Consider the following 13455-nt stretch of genomic DNA (forward strand, 5'->3'; position numbering starts at 1 on the left):
AGACGAAGTGGATCAACTTGTCAGGCGTCATTCTGGATTTTCACTCGAAAGCAAAATTTGAAATGGATTCACATTTTTTATAATGGACGAAAGTTTCGGAGGCAGGCAGGGCTCAAAATTAACTTTTTTATTTGGTAGCACTGGTGCTCCCAACTTTAAAGAGTTAGGAGCACCAGCAAAAATTTAGGCACATCCATCCAAAAATTAAAAAGCACCACAACTACAATGTTTTTGTTAATTGATTTGATTTATTAAAAATAAAACACCACTACCGGGCTTTACACATCCTATGGCCAGCATTTAAAATTTTAAAATTTTATTATTATTATTTTTTTTTTTACTGCATAGATTCCTAAATTAATACCCAAATGCTGTTGAAATAATACAGCAGCAATAATAATTTAACAATTACAGGTAACATGATTAAGATTACAATAGAAAATCTAGCAAACACCTAAAACACTGATTAATTGTGACATTACAAAAGTGACCTTAATATACCGGTAGAAGGTTAATATATATTGGCATTGATAAATGCATTACCAGGATGCTGTTACTACTAAATAGGCAATGTTTTGAAAAAAACATACCATCAGCATTGTCGTGTTCCACATCAACATGGACCACAAAGATGTTTGTTGGATGCCTGGTCAGATGTCCATTCACCAGCGCATGCGCACGTACACTATCAAACACTCTTTGACAGACAGGTCAGTGTCTCCATCAATAATGAAAACATTTGTCACGACTCTTCTTGTGTTTTTTGCACTTTCGCCATGTTTAAGCAAGGTCTGGCACTTAAAATGTTTTGATTCCGCCACCAACGCCGTTTTACAGGATTTACAGTAAACACAACAAGTTATCGTACCATTTTCATAGCGGAGACACTCGAAATCTTTAAGCCACTCTCTCCGAAAGGTTTAACGTCAAGTCTTATTTTCCGGTGGTGGAGTCGCATTTGAATCCGGATCGTCGTCAGTAATTACAGTATTAACATTGGATGTAATCGGCTCGTTCTCGTCATGCTCGCGGTTCGTCTTTTCACATTTTCGCGCTTCAAGTACCAACGTAGCACGGCAACAAGGAATGACTGACGCTCATATTAGCCAATCTGCGGTCTTCATTAAACGCAAGAACTTAATGGTGAAATTTGATTGGTTATGGAACGTTGGAGAGAACACTGTACCTGGGACAGCAGCACGCAGCATCGCAATCTAAATCAAGTCGCACCACAACAAAATAGGCACATAGTCGCACAAATGCTCCCAAATATATTTTAAAGATTAAATTTTGTAGACAAAATAGTCACAATTTCGAGCCCTGCAGTGTTTAAACTAGTGCTGGGACGATTAATTGCGCAATTGCGTGTTTTCTCAATGAATTAATTTTAATGAATTATGGGGAAATGCTGGTACATCCAAAGCCAGAGGGCGCTCTTGTGCAGAAACTCTATTTGTGCCATAGAAGAAGTACCATTACAAATAATGGTACTAATCCAGGAAATGTCTATAAGGATATTTATATCTCTGTCCAAATTGTTTCAGTTGTTTTAATAATAATGAAGAATAATTTATATTATTTTTTAACAAGTGTTGCTTTTTAAATGCAAGTTATTAACGACTCGGATGATTTTAGGATGATAAGACTTCCTTCTGATCAAAACAGCCTTGCGATTCAGAATCGATTTCAGACAGATATTTTTCAATGGGAAACACGATTAATCGTCACAGCCCTAGTGTAAACCTAATTGACATAATGTGAGGTATTTATTTTTTAAGGTGTGAAAATGTCAGATTTGAATTCGAACTCAATTACTTTCTCAGAGAAAACTCATATTCATATTTTCTACATTGCTGTTAATGGACAGCAATGCAGCCACTGGTCTCACTGAATATACACTAAATATGCTCATTTTGTTCCTCTAGCGCCACCTGTAGTACTGGAGTAAAACTATACTTTGTTCAGTTTTCTATTCCAATTCATGCACTCTTGTTTCTTGTAGTGAATAGTCTATAATCAGGGTCACAATGTCTAATGTCTGTCCCTCACAGCCTAATTTCCATTAATGTCAAATGAAATATGGCATCTACCCTGACTAATGTCTAATAGCCTTTAATTGTCCATAATCTTTAAAACCTGACTGTGGTTTGTGTGTCTGTGACTGTCTGTGTAATTGCCTTCAAAACATTCTGCACAAACTGACTCATATTTCGTAAGGGATAATAGGCATTATCCCGCTTATTACATGGTTAATAAGCATAAGAGGCGTTACCTCATAAGTAAGGTAAGGAACATTTAAATATTTATTTTTTATTTTTTAACAAATGCAGACCTTCCACCAGAAAAAAGGTTTAATTTCGGTTTTAACTCTTTCCCGCCAGCGATTAAATTTTTTTTTATGATTTTCACAAAAGTTTAATGCCTTTCAGAAAATGTTCTTCTTTAAATATATAAACATACAATATATCAAACTTCAGATTCAGAGCAATCATCAAAACATACACAAACTGTTTGCCCTGAAGGCAGTGGTCTTCACTATTTTTTCATGAGAGCCACACTGATAGGTCAGAGTCAATAAGAGAGCCGCCTTTACTGAAACGTATCAAAAGTTACATCTAATCATAAATAGCATGTCTGCTTATCAATCGGTCAATCAGTTACAATGCAATAAATACGAGGGCGAATCATTCTTTATCATTTAACAATCAAATATGTAACTGAGACAAGTTGATTTCTCTTACTGACAAAAACAGGATTTTAATGGTAAGCATAATATGTGTATACAGTGCCCCCCGAACCACTAGGGGGCCACCTTTCTGTTAATTTCATGTGCCGATGCACAGAACAATTGGCGAGTGACATTACTCTTCCGTGAGAGCAATTCGAAAGCATAACAAGCGCAGTATACGATTAAACACGCTTATCGACGTGCATCTTGATATGTGTTTGGTTTTTTAAAGTTAGTGTCCAAAGAAGAAAAGACAGAAAAAGCGTATGCCTGCATGATCATATCACCATATTATTCACTGTGAGCCGTGCAATGAGTAACACTGCCCTAAGGGAATACTTCTGGGTTGGGTAAGAGCACCACCTAGTGAATAATAACGGAATTACGGATTGCCGGAAAAACTTGTAATTTGCAGGAAAGCGTTTTTTTTAGATTGACGAGTTAACTTGTCAATGGAGGGAAAAGAGTCTAGATAAGACAGGACGTTTAAATGTCAAGAACACACTATTTGGTTTAATCATAATCATAATGTCATAAAATACATTATTTAAAAATGTCAGGACTGGCCAATCAGAACCAAGCATTCCAACGAGCCGTGTAATAAAGAGTGATAACTGTACAACTCGAAATGTCATGCATAACATGAACCTGTGTATTCGGGTGATTCTCACGAAAACTTGGTTTTAAAAATGTCAAGCATGAAAATGTAAAAAGTGCTTAAATTTACTTTTTTCCCACCAGACATTGAAAAACAAAATCTGGAGTAAATGGGAACATTAATTTAAAAACTTTTACTTATCATTTAACACTTTTTGTAACATAATTTAAAAAATTAGTCCTAAAAAATCTCATTACCGCAACAGTCAGAAAACATCAACACTGACATATTTTCAAAATGACATGACAAACCTGAAAGAACATAATTTGAAAATTCTGCACATGCATTTAAAATCAAAGTATTATGCTTCTATTAATTAAATTAACATTTAATAAGCATCTGTTGCGGTAATGAGAATCAAAATGTCGTGTAAGCATTCTGACAAGACAATATTTCAAATTAACTGTAAAAAAATTATCTTACCTGGTAGCCATCTTGAAGTAATTGGTCCATGTGCTTGGTCACTCAAAATCAAACTTTATTAAAATTCTGTATGTGTGCTTAAACTGTTCTCAAAAAGTGTTGCGGAGGATGAGAACATCAGGCATGGACACATCATTTTCCTAATTTTTCTTCATTATTATTATACATGAATATTCAGTAAATATTTTTTCTGTCATCTAAAGTAGTCTAGCAAAACATCCATTTATTTTTTTTCTTAATATTTTTGTGTTAATTTGATGAAATTACAACATAACGCATGTTCAAACACAGCCTGACACATTGCGGTAATGAGAATTTCAGCAGAAAATGAGATAACATTTCCAATTATATATTCTTATGTTGAAATCACACATTGTGCAAGGTAGAACACAGTATTGTGTTAATTCTGATGCTTTTTAATGTTACTATATTACACATTTTAAAGCAAAAATCATTAGTGCCGTGGTGTTTCAATGGTTTCGTGAGAATCACCCATTCATGCCTTGTAAACTTAAACAAGTGGTTGGACATTGTTCTTGTGAAATCTGCTCTTTTAGATTAGTCACCATGTTAGCATTGTCTAGCTGGGTTACATACAGTAGATGATGTTTTGACAGATTAATTGTTATTTCATTAGGACTTGCAGTGTAGGTGCAGCCTAATAAACTGCTGCTATTATGTTATTAAAATTAATCCAACAGAAATAATGAGAAGTAAAACACTCACGACTATGTATATATTTCTTAGTCTTTTATATTGACTGTTTACATCATTGTTAATTTTGATGCCTGGCTTGATATACGAATACATTGACTTATTTAATTGTGTGTTGAGCAGTATACTGTTGGTGGTTGTTGTTGTTTCGTTATTAGGGGGAGTTTGACAGCCCTTAATTTTTTCGGGGTGGGTTTGTAAAAATATTGGTGGGGCAAGTGAAAATCCAAGCTCCAAACAAAATCCTTATTGTTGAGCCCTTATCGAAATGATGTGACTAATGTACAGATGATTATGAGTAGTTTGTTATTGTGATGAGAGTTCACTGCTCTTTTGTGTTTCCTCTTTCCTTCTCCATGCTTCCTGCTCTCTCTCTCTCTCTCTCTCTCTCTCTCTCTGTGTATGTCTTAGGTCTCTCTCTCTCTGTTTCACTCTGAGTGAGGTGCAGTAATTGTCTCTGCTGGCAGGGCTGCTGAAGGCTTTATTGGATTGGAGTAGGATTTCAGGGACTGTGTTTAACATGCACCCAGGCGCTACAGTGCACACACACACACATTCACTCAGCCCGTGTTTAAACAGGCTGCCATTAACGGCGAGGGAGGGAGGGAGAGCGCGAGCGAGCAAGTATTTAGCAGCGTTTAGGAGGAGGCGGTGTTGCTCAACGAGCGGAAGCCTCATACACTGACTCTCCGTGCCCCCTCGTTCTCCACCCTCTTTTCTTCTGCTGCCTCTTTCTACTGTCCTCCCCTTCTGTATTCTTTCACTCTTTCTTCGTCCTTATTAATATCTTATCTTATTAGCGTTAGCCGGTGTGCACTTCTTCCATCCTAACACTTGCACCACAAACAAGTGTACTAGGCTGAGAGTTATTTATAAACCTCTGGATCCCACAGAGAGGAACTTATGAGGGAAGAGAGAGGGGTTAAAGGGACAGTTCACTTTAATATGAAAACCCTGTCATCATTTGGTCATCCCCATGTTGTTCTAAACCTGTATGAATTTATTTTTTCTGATGAACACAAAAGAAGATAATTTCGAGAAATGATGGTAAACACACAGCAGTCAGTGACCATAGACTTCCATAGTAGGAATAAAAAAATATGATGGAATTTAATGGGTACCGTCAACTGTGTGCTTACCATCATTTAGCAAAATATTTTCTTAGTCATTTATCACAATACTTCCAAAATATTTTCTTTCCTACTATGGAAGTCTATGGTCACTTACTTCTGTGTGTTTACCATCATTTCTTAAAATATCTTCTTTTGTGTTCATCAGAAAAAAGAAATTCATACAGGTTTAGAACAACATGAGGACGAGTAAATGATGACATAATTTTTATTTAAAAATGCACCTCATTTTAAAAAACCTCAACCACAACACCTCAAAAATTGTCCCTCAATGTATAGATCGCTAAAACATTACAAAGACCTGGCACATGCCTAACTGTGGGTTCACACCAGACGCAAGTTCAACAATTTGCGGGTGTAGATTACATACAAAATCAGTGAAAAGACGCGATCAGATGCGTCCTCGCGTGGGGCGATGTGAATGACGACATATGACCGTCGCGTTTGGCACGAAAACACGCGCTATTCGCCTCAAACACGTCTTCGTCCAAGTTGAAAATATTCAACTTGAGCGAAAAATTCGCATGACATGAAGTTAAATCCCGCGAGTAATCTAGAGCGAGTAAAGCAATGCTCTGCATTTGGTGTGTACGCAGCATTATGCAGCTTTCACATAGGACGCGTTGCGCTGCGCTATGAAACCTATTAATTTCAATGGATTGCGCCGACCAAGGGCGGTTTGTTGCGTCGAGCAAAGTGCGAGTGCAGCTTACCCTCACGCCGCGGTCAAAGTTCAAAATAGAGACATCGGAAGGAAAGCCGTGTCATGGAAACACGTAGCAATTCAAGTTGGCATGTCAGGTGTGTTTTAAGTCAAGTATTTTGTTGTAGGTAAGCAGCTTACAGTTACGTGAAATGGAGAGGGGCAACAGCAGTCTCTGTATTCCTCATCCACTATTTAACCCAAATATAAACACTTAGTCATTTATTGAAAACCCCGCTTACTTTAGTCTGGCCAGCAGAGCACAAATCGCTTGGCTGCGCTGAACCCAGCGGCGAATGCAGCGCACACCGCTTCCTATGTGAAAGCCGCATTAGACATTTGTTGTTATATCTCATACCTGAGGTGACTGTCATTGGTTTTATTTTCACCCTTTTTCACATTTGATCCGTTATTACACAGTCTTAGGGGTTTAGATGAAGAACACACTTATCCACAACCCACATATCGGACTTGGAATTTACTGTGGAGTGTATGTGTGTGTAAGTGTGTGTGTTTAGCTGTGTTATCTGTTGTATGTCAAAGGTCAGTCTGCCTTTATTGTACTATACTTATTCAAGAGCTCAGTTTAATGATGTGGATTAAAGACATACGAGCACTTATTTGGTTTAGCCTCCAACACATTCTCCACACGAGCCTTACTTGAGCCTGAAGCTTAGGTTTTGAGGTCCTGTTGTTGTTTGATTGCAGGTATCTTTACTTTGTACCTGAACAACTTTCAGTTAATAGCAGATTTAATGGAGATCTCTCTGAACTGAACATTTAACAATCAATCTTCCTTGTTAACTCTTCTTATGGGTTTTTGTATGGCCTGTTTTAGCAGTGATATATGAGGAACATAGTGGCTGCTTGAAAATTACATGTATGCTAAATAATGATAATTAGGTGTACAGTTGGTATAACGATGTATGCAAAGATTGTGAGTTCGATCCCAGGGTACACACATATTAATAAATGTATAGATTGAATGCACTTTGTATAAAAGCACCTGCCAGATGCATACATCTAAACAATTATTCAACATATTTACTTCGTTCACAAAATATTTTTTAAATGCTTTTATGGACACTTGACCACCTTACATATATTTTTTAATTTGATGTAAATAGAGGAGGAGATTGATCAGTATGCAAATACTGATAAAACGGTGTTTAAAGATAAAGAAAAATGAGAATAAAGATGAGGGAAAAGTACAGCGTCCGTACTGAAGAACAAGAGGAAAGAAAGCATTAGGGAGGGAGACGGCTAGAGAGAGAGAGAGATTATTGGCAGAAGTGTCCACTGCACTCAGCCCAGGAGCCCAGGGGGGAGGGGCTTTAGGATCAGGAGGTTGCTATAACAACTGCACCTTGGTGGTTTTCTCCCCCCCAATGTGAGCTCTCTCTCTCTCTCTCTCTCTCTCTCTCTCTCTCTCTCTCCAGTCACATGAAAGCATTACCGTCTGTCTGAAGAGCTCTTCTGTCTTTCCCTCCCTCCCTCTTGTATTTCTCTCCCTCTCTTTATCCGTGTGCTCTCCCACATGGTGACTGTGAAGAGAGCAGGAGAGAGGGAGTGTGTTTGTGTGAGCTACTGAGCACTTTAATAGGCAGTGAAATGGAGAAAAACAAACATCAGCCTCCCCCTCTACACACACACACACACATACACTTTCTCTCTCGTTCCTCTCCCTCGCTTTTTCTATATATCTGCTGTGTATTTTCTTAACCCATGCTAGTTAAGGCTGGGGGAGGTTTTTCGCTTTTCTTATCCTATTACGGCGAATGCTGCAAGCTAACCTGTCTGTCTGTCTGCCTGCGGTTTACACGGGGTTTGTACCGCGGACATGCCCGACCCAGACGTCGGTAAAGATGTCTGCGCGAGGGGGTTGGTGCTAAACATATCTAATTAGGACTCGCTTAGCATGCGGAGTCTTTTCAGGAACATGATCGTTATTGATATCAATCATGTGCCACCACTCTATAAGGAGCAGAGGGAATGTGCATTGACGAATTTATGAGGCATTCAGAGGACAATAAGGCTTTGTTTCAAACCTATAGTGGTAACTTCAGCCTGCACAGGTAGCTGCCTGCTGGACCCACATCCATGCAAGATAACTGCTTTAGCATTTGCTGCTTAGCATTTGATCTAACTAAGAGTATGCAACATAATATTGATGTCAGGTTTTTAGTTTTCTGCTATTTGTCACTATTTCGGTCTTTTCTGCGGGGTTTGTAAATATGTGACCAATGAAAATGATTTAAAAGAGCTTGTGACTAAGCATAGATATATATACACTAGATGTCGCCTTGGGGTTCTAAGCATGCGTCAAAACCGCCGCCATCTTGGAACAGGGGTCTTGTCATAGGGAGTATCTAGGTAAAACTGCTATCTCCGCCTGTACTTCGAAATCATGGACGATGCCGGACTTTTGTGCTGCGTATGGATGTTAGGCCTACTAGCACTCAATGCTAAAAACATGTCTGTTTAAAACGAACCAAAAGAAAACCAAGAAAATTGCGTTTATGACGATTCATGTGTTTTATTTCCGTTACACCATTACCTACAATGACGGTGATGCATGGTTCCCCTGTTTCAAGATGGGGGCTCTATTTGACACATTCGGTCCAATAAACTGCCGTAGCCAAGACGACATCTAGTGTACATATCTATGGCGAATAATGGCACACTCGCAATAGGCAACTGTGCCCAAGCGTGATTGTCCCCTCTCTCCCACTGTACTTATATCGATCCGTGCCCGCTTTCATCATGCAGTATGTTTGTGACTTCTATTTTGAGTCGTTTGGGATGCAATGACACACAAGCATCATCATATTGCTTAGTTGATCTATTCCCTATGCTGCTTAGATGTTCACATAACTGTGTTGTGCACAGGTTTTTACGAAAGATGTTTAAAGACTGTCACGCAATTAACGTCTTGCCTTTTTAAAGGGAAACAAGGCAGCATTTTTATGTTAATAAATCATCTTTGTAAGTCGGTATATGGTTAAATGAGTCATTACCGGATGAATGAAGTCTCTCTCGCCTGCCCCTACCATCTGTAGGAAGAATACCCCACTTGCAACTTCGCTGTATCCGACCCGGTGTCCTTCAGTCTCGCAAAGTCTCAGATATCGCGAGAAGCAGTATCACTTTACAGCAAACAACACAGAGGCAGGCGAGCTAAACACGGCTAGCGATTGTTGCAAATGGCAGAGCCGGGGAAGAAGCATCGAAAACCCTTGACGGAAGGGAAACATAACTGGATTGGGAATAAGTTGATAAACTTGGTTCCGAGGGGGGAGGGACAACAGTTTGTTTTTACGACAGTGTGTTTGAAAGCATTTACTTTCAGACACTAGGGGGAGCTCGTAGAGAAATATTACGGAGACTTGCCTGGTTTCCCTTTAAACCGTACTCTGGCGCGATTTGCGCTCACATTAACTGTTTACATGTACCCCAATAATGCAATTATTTTCAGTAATCAGAGTAAGGACTTAATCACAATAATTTGTTTACATGATGTTTACATGACAGGAACTAACCACTTCAATCCTGTTTACATGCAGGTTTTATTTTCTAATTATTCGCTAATAATTTTGCGTATTATTCAATTTCACACACAGCCCAATGCACAAATGATGAACTCCCATATACTGTCCACTGTTTTTATTTACTTGCGTCAAATGACAAATACGTTCTTATTAGGGGTGTCACGATTCTCCAAATCCTCGATTCAATTACATTTTCGATTCTAAGGTCACGATTTGATTCGATTCGATTCTCGATTTTTACTTCATTTTTTAGAACAGGTTGCTATGCCATTTTTAGACTACACTTTTATGAAATATAATATCTGACCTTGAACCCGGAGATGCCCTGCCATGTTAGTTGTGCTGCCACTGGAAAAATATGGTACACGCACATACCTGATAAAATGAAACTTCCTGTCAGATGAACATTCCTGTCAGTACTTTGCACCTTAAAATCGTGCTTATATTGCCATCAGGCAAGATTGTTAGACTATATAAGTCATGTTTAAATGCTGTTTTTATAACTCTTAAGCAACTGAAATAAGTTGTTGTGAAACTTAAACGGATCTTGTTCGTTAATTTCGATTGATTTCAATTTAAAATCGAAATTGTGACACCCTTATAGAGTAAGGACTTGAGCGCAGTAATTTGTTTACATGACATGAGCTAACCTCTTCACTCCTGTTTACATGCAGGTTTTATTTTCTGATTATTCGCTAATAATTGTGCTTATTATTCACCCATAGCCCAATGCCGAGCACAAATTATGAACTTGCATTACTATCCCCTGTTTTAATTTACTTTCGTTAAATGAAAAACACATTCTAATGGACGTATTTCATAATTCAGTGATGTGATGAAGACAGAAATATTATGACACTGCTTGAAACGGTTTTATAAGCTGCTGTCGCGTTATTTGAGCTGTTTCTGAATAAAGACAGAGTGCTGACAGCAAGCCGTGTTGACAGAGTTCAGGGAAAAACTTCCTTATGTCAAGTTTAAAATGAATTCGTGCTTAAGGTGCATGACAAAAACGTGTGCATGCTCCAGTTAGTGTGGTATAGATGCAGTTATGTTGTTTACATGGCTGCATACTGCAATTTATAAATGGTGTATGCCACCTGTTTTAATATGATTATACTTGCTGCGATTATGAGCAAATTATTTTTATTAACGTATTGTATTTACATGAGTTTAAGTCTAATCGCAATATTACCGAAATTCTATTGTAATCACGTTATGAGGGTGCATGTTAACGTGGTCAATGTCTGTAATGCGCCCGAGCCCATCTCTGCAACCAGTCCAGGGTGCCATTGACCAGAGATAACACTAGTCAAACAAACTGGGCATTGGAGGTCAAATGCGCTCTGGCGCAGTTCGGTATGAATAGTGTGAGTGTGCCCAAAAGCAATCTGGTCGAAAGTGTTTTCGACTACCTCTGAAATGTGGTCGAAAGTAGACTAGCTCAAAATGTTTTGGACACTGTTTACACCTGTCTTTAGCGTTGTCCACTTGTGTTTTCGTCGATCGAATCACATCTTAATACTAGATGTAAACAGCCCCTTAGATGCGACCTTTCTATTTATTCACAAAAGCCGTCCAACATTTGGCAGGCAAAAACTTTGTAACTGATTAAGTTAAACAGCCTTTGCGTCGGCAGCGCATCTATGATTCCTTAAAATACTGCTCTCAGAAGAACACGGAATAAGTGTTTTGTCTCAGCCCCATTGTTGTCTCTCCATCTCTCTCTCTTTCTACACTTATCTCTCTCTCTTTTTTTTCCATGCGTGAGTGACAGTCAGCCTAATCATCTTTATAGCATGATGAACGGCACGAATATTGACAAGAATCGTGACATCAGTTGCCTTGGCAACCCCCAAAGCTGTTGCACATGGCAGAGGTGTAACAATGAAAACCGAGACAGTCAAGCACAAATATTTAAAATTGCACCACTTTTATTCAGCACATCTAACCTGTTTGTAAAGAACAGACTGGTGGTGTAAAACTCAAAAAGATGGATGTCAACTAAAAAGGAGTTTTGTGTGCAATCCGCTTTATCGTGCTTATCTCCTTCTTTTGCATAAAGCTAGCCAGCTAACATTTGCCTTTCTTGTTTGCCATCGTGATCTTGCTGTTCATGTCGAGCGAGAGAGCGAGCAAGAGATGGAATGCAAAGAGAGGGAGGGAGGGGCAGTAGATCTATTGCTTCAGATGAGAGCTAGGAGAAAGTACCATGAATCTTGTTGTTTTCAGAATCTCATTTGGCACGTTTCGCTGGAGTGAGATTTCTTACACATGCACACTCCGAGGTCCACTGGGATAAGCAAAGATGGTGGGTGGGATCCTGCTGTTGGGTATCATGGGGAATGTTTGTCACTAATATTCTTCGCCTGATCCACGTTCTGCGTTCAACACACGCACACATAAAGTAACTGGCACACACTTCACCTCTGTAATTAACACACCGTTAAATGTGTTCACTGAGAGAGTCATTAGCACAAATGGAAAGATGAGGGGCGATGATGAGAAAAGCTTTTCACCTTATTTTCAATCCTCACCTCTGAGAAGGCATCTATCACTCTTTCCGCATCAATATCTACTCTTCTTTATTCTACGCCACGCTGCCCTGCGATAGCTGCAAGATGGGCATTGTGTGCAAAGTGGCATAACAACAAAGTATTTCTAGAAATACACATTTCTAATTCATTGCAATTAGTTACCCTCATGCTTATTTGTGATTTATTGTACTAATGTGTATTGTTGTATAAAATATTGGATATTGTTTTTTAAGGCTTGCCTTGTACACCATCCCCAACCTATGTTGTCATGTACATGTGTGTTAGTGTCTGGAAAGCTTCTAATGAGCATGCATATACACATCCTAATAGCTGGGACAAATTATGCGGGAGAGCATTGTGGGATGAAAGTGTACCCATGTGTGAACAATGAAACTTTGTCAACTGTCAGTTCCTTTCGCAACTAATTCCCTCATCTCCATGTTCGCTCTTTTCCTCGCTCATCCTCGGATGATGAGGTGTTAACTTACATTTTTTAGTTCTGTATTAGTTATTCTCAGTGAAGCGATAGTGTTTGTGATGCCAGATGTCATTATCTATGTTTAGTGTGTAGTTATTCAAATGCCTTTGTTTTGATATAGATGTAATAGATCGTAAAATTGACCAGTTTGTTAGTCTGCTTCAAGGAAACCTGTTGGATTGATTTAGTTTAGTTCCACCAAACCCAGATGTGTTTCTTAAATAATGTGTTGCCAAAATTTATTACAACCTATTAGCCAACCTCACCAATCGATGAGTTGGTTTGCATGGTTGGAATGGTCAACCATCTTGATCCATCTTAACAATGGAATTAGACTTGGGTTGGCCTGCATATAGCTGTTGAGATTGGCTTTACAGAGTGGTATGTTAAAAGGGACCTCCTTTTAGGCACCATGCTTCTGTTTCAAATTAGCCTGTAAGCGCCTCTCATGAGACCCCTGGTTAAACCCAAGCACCTGCACATGTTAAGGAAAACCAACATTGGAATTGTGGAAGTGTAGGCAGTTTGTGTAGATC

At 38.8% G+C, this 13455-nt stretch overlaps 1 protein-coding gene across 1 annotated transcript in view; it reads left to right on the plus strand.

Annotated features, from left to right (window-relative positions):
• maml3 (mastermind-like transcriptional coactivator 3) overlaps window positions 1–13455 on the plus strand; it is a 114131-nt gene that overhangs the window by 50222 nt on the left and 50454 nt on the right. The gene's annotated exons all lie outside the window — the stretch shown is intronic.

This window comes from Misgurnus anguillicaudatus, chromosome 3 (genome assembly GCF_027580225.2).
Source record: "Misgurnus anguillicaudatus chromosome 3, ASM2758022v2, whole genome shotgun sequence".
In the NCBI taxonomy this organism is placed as follows: Eukaryota; Metazoa; Chordata; class Actinopteri; order Cypriniformes; family Cobitidae; genus Misgurnus; species Misgurnus anguillicaudatus.